Source organism: Apis dorsata, unplaced genomic scaffold (assembly GCF_000469605.1).
Source record: "Apis dorsata unplaced genomic scaffold, Apis dorsata 1.3 scaffold_58, whole genome shotgun sequence".
Lineage (NCBI taxonomy): Eukaryota > Metazoa > Arthropoda > Insecta > Hymenoptera > Apidae > Apis > Apis dorsata.
This window is the reverse complement of record NW_006263358.1, coordinates 1,780,653-1,784,441: the sequence shown is the minus strand read 5'-3', so window position 1 is coordinate 1,784,441 and position 3,789 is coordinate 1,780,653.

The window sequence follows — 3,789 nt, the reverse complement described above, 5'->3', positions numbered from 1 at the left end:
TCCTCCTCGGTCGCCCTTCTCTTTCAACGCGCGCGGCGGAAGACAACGTAACTCGCGGCTGGATGAATGGATGAACGAGAATCCTCGCCGCGGGAGGCCGATGCTTTTTTGAAATCGAACCGAATCGGCTTACTTATCTCGCGATACTCTCTGCCTCGTCGATTTTCCCATAGCTAGGGGAAATCATGGTTGATCGAATCCTCTTGTACGTGAAAGCGATTCGTTCGATATTTGTAGAGTTACGTAGAGATTGCGCAAGTCGAGAGATGAGATATTCAGATGTTCGGTCCGATTGGAGAGTCGAAAAGTTATCTAAGCAAGAATGAAAAAAAGAGAGAGTGAGAGAGAGAGTGAGTAAATATTGTATTACAACGCTTTGTATCTGATAACTATCTTTCCTAGAATAGTAGCAATTATTAGGCTACGATATAGCGTAAATTATATGCAATTTCGAATATCTGAAATGACAGTGACCAAATATATCGATACCTACCAACACTTGATTTCCTTTATAATATACATTTTAAACAATTATAGATTACACGCGTGAGATAAAGATGAGATAGAATTACGGATCTATCGATAAAGAATAAAAATCAAACGGTATAACTTTTCGTTCCTTAAAACGATCCCTAAAAATTCTTCGGTAGCACCGATCGCTCGCCTCGTGTTTCATCTTCCACGGCAACGCGGATAGACAGATCTCCTCCCCCTCCTGGGCGGAGGGTCCAGGAAGCTGAGACAGAAAAGATCGGGCCACTATTACGTCACCTGGCCAAGGCTGCCACCTTGCAGCTCGCACGGCAATCGAGGCGAAGCTGCGGATTATTAATGTTTGCGTCGGGTCGTTAATGGATCGGGGTCTCCCATTCGAACACGTAGAATGCGGGTCCAGCTGTGAACGCGTTATAAGATCCTTTTTTGCGCGGTACAATGTCCTGGCGACTCCCGGATGCGGCATCATTAAGTCACCTCTCCCCCTTCCCCTTCCCCCTTTCCTACTCGCGACCCTCTTTCCTCCTCCTCCTCCTCCTCCTCCTCGCCATCGACTTTTGTCGACGTAACGCGTGGAACGGCCAACATGTGGAATCGAATATCGACGTGGCCGTGCCTCCTGACCTCCCTCGGCCTCTTCCTTTCGCTACGTTATTAACTCTCGCCCGGAGTAATTAGCCACCGTTACTTAAACCGAGTCAACTGCCTAATGATCTATCGTCACCTTCCTCTGCCGCCTCTTTCGTCCCTCTGTCTCTCTCTCTCTCTCTGTTTCTCCTCCTTTTTACCTTTTTCACCGGCGGCCTCTAGAAATCCAGTAAGGCGCGCTCGTTTCAGGCAACACGCACCTCGGGCTCGTTACCTTATTCCTTTATTCCACCTGTTTGTCCGGACTGACCGAATTGCCTGCTGGGAAATTGACGCGAGACTTGTTTGAAGATCATTAACGGTTACCTACCTTGCCGGACTCGAATCGACCGCCTTTTTCGGCCGCTCCGGCCCACCGGATATTTCACTCAATCTTTATGGGGATACCGTGCCTCGACCAAGGGTGGAAATTGCCCCGTTCGAATAATTTTTCCCGATTTTATGGTTTTACATTGGTTTTTGTTGAAAACGCTCGTCGAGCAACGAATTTTCAATATTTCGTCGTTATAATGTCGCGTCCTGTTGTAATTAATGATATATATAATTCGTTCATTCCATTTATTTTCCACACTCGTTGCAACGAGTTTCAAATTTAAATCCAGGATTGATTCAAAGGATTGAAAGTCGTCAAACGAATTGTTTAACGTGGAAACGTTTATCCGACCGGCGTTTCTATTCTAAGCGAACGAATTGAAGGGTTGATAGGGATATTTGCAGGGCCGGGACCGATGTTGATTCTAGGGCTATCAGACATCGTCTAAAGTCAGACGCGTGCGATTGGACCAAATGCTATAAGTGGAACATGGGAACAAGTCCGGATTTCTGATCCACGATCACGTCGGACTCGTCAACGAATAGATAACGAAGGAGAATGAGCTAGTTGAGGCGGTTTGATACATCGGCGACATCGCCGCAACATTCATCTGCATAATTCATTCTTATCAGTACGATTCCCTCAAGCAGGGATTCTCAACCATCGGCCAACAATTTTCTCTTCTCAAAATCAATTCTGAATTCCTTCTGAGTTCCACTCGCAATCATCGATCGAACCGTCGCTTTCTCTCGCCCACCTTTCCAAATTTTTCCCTTCAAATTAATCCGATCCGATCTTTCGCGCAATCATCGTCTTTCCCTCGAAAAGCGTCGATTTTCGGAACCGATATCCGAGTGAAATCTCGTGTTCGAAAACGATGATTGGCGCGGGGATTCCAAGAGGAACAAGAGGCGAAAACGTTCCAGTTTGGCGAGGCCTCTTTCGGTAAAATGCCAACGTCGTTAACGTCGTTAAACTCGAACGAGTCTCCGTGGACGGAGGCAAGCTGGTCAAAGCGACGCCTTTGACGCGATGTCACGTTGTATTAAGAGTGGTTCACAGGTCGCGGGATTCGCGTTCTCCGCACGTAAGAATAGCACGCCCACCGTATTTACCCGCTCTGAATTCCTGAGTCCGCGGTTCGCCCCCTCGCGAATTGTTGCGCAGCGCAAACCCAAACTCTTAACTCTTGAGCTCGCATGACTCGGCCGCCCGTTCATCTACAGGGTGTCTTTCTCCGTTTCTATCTTCCCGAAAGTAATCCACTCTTGTCACCTGAGAGACGATTCTTAAAGAAAGAACCGGACGTTTCTTTAAAAAAAAAAGAAAGAAAAGAAATTAAATAACGAATTAAATAACTTATCCTCTTAAAGAAATCTAATTATATTCTCGTAGATCGATCCTAACCTAACCTTACCTTCCATCAACGTAATGATATTTTATCGTCGTGAAAGACGTTTGGGTCTTTTGTGCTCGGGTAGGATGTCATTACGATCGGTGAAAATTGATGTCGAGTTGCGACGAGATTTTCTTTTTTTTTCTTCTTCTTTTTTCTTCTTCTTCTTCTTCTTCTTCTTCTTCTCTCTCCTCCTCGTCACTACTTTAGGATGGATGGCGTCGTTCCGGCAGGCCGAAGATAAATCGAGATACTTCAAGAACACCCCGTACCTACACAGATGTTTAAGAGCTAAGCAACTACTCAGAGCGAGTGAGTTGATGCGAGCCGCGTATCACGAGAAGGAAGTTCAATTTAACCCAATAAAGGACAATCAGAGGCCGACGGCGACCAGAGACGAGTACCTACTACTCCTCTGATGGCTAAACGGATCGACCGAGGGACTTCGCCTTCAGGTCTTTTCGGCTCGGAAGACGGAAAACGATTTTGGTATCTGTTCGTCGTAACGGAGAACGTTGGCCTCGATCCCCTCCTCCGATTCGAAACATGCGTTCTTTGCATGTTATTTATTCTCTTTTAAACGACAAACGCAATTATTTTTGTATAAAAAATAAAATCGATCCACCATTGTTCGTTCGCTTCTCTATGTCTCTTCTTCCTTCCAACGACGTCCCTGTTCCTCTTCCGCGCACAGCTGGAGGAATTTTCGATCGGGAAACGGGTATTACACGCGAAAATGGAAAAGACCAATTCGATCCATTCTTCGGGCTCGGTGCTCCGCGAACGACAAGAAGCGTCTAGCTTGCTCACGATCCAATGGACTGTGAACCCTGTGACATGGACCAAGTGGAATTTTCGGCCACCGTGTTTCTTACAAAAGACCGCAAAAAGCCCGCAAAAAGGCTGCAATGATCCGCGTCAAGAGAGGAGGAGAGGG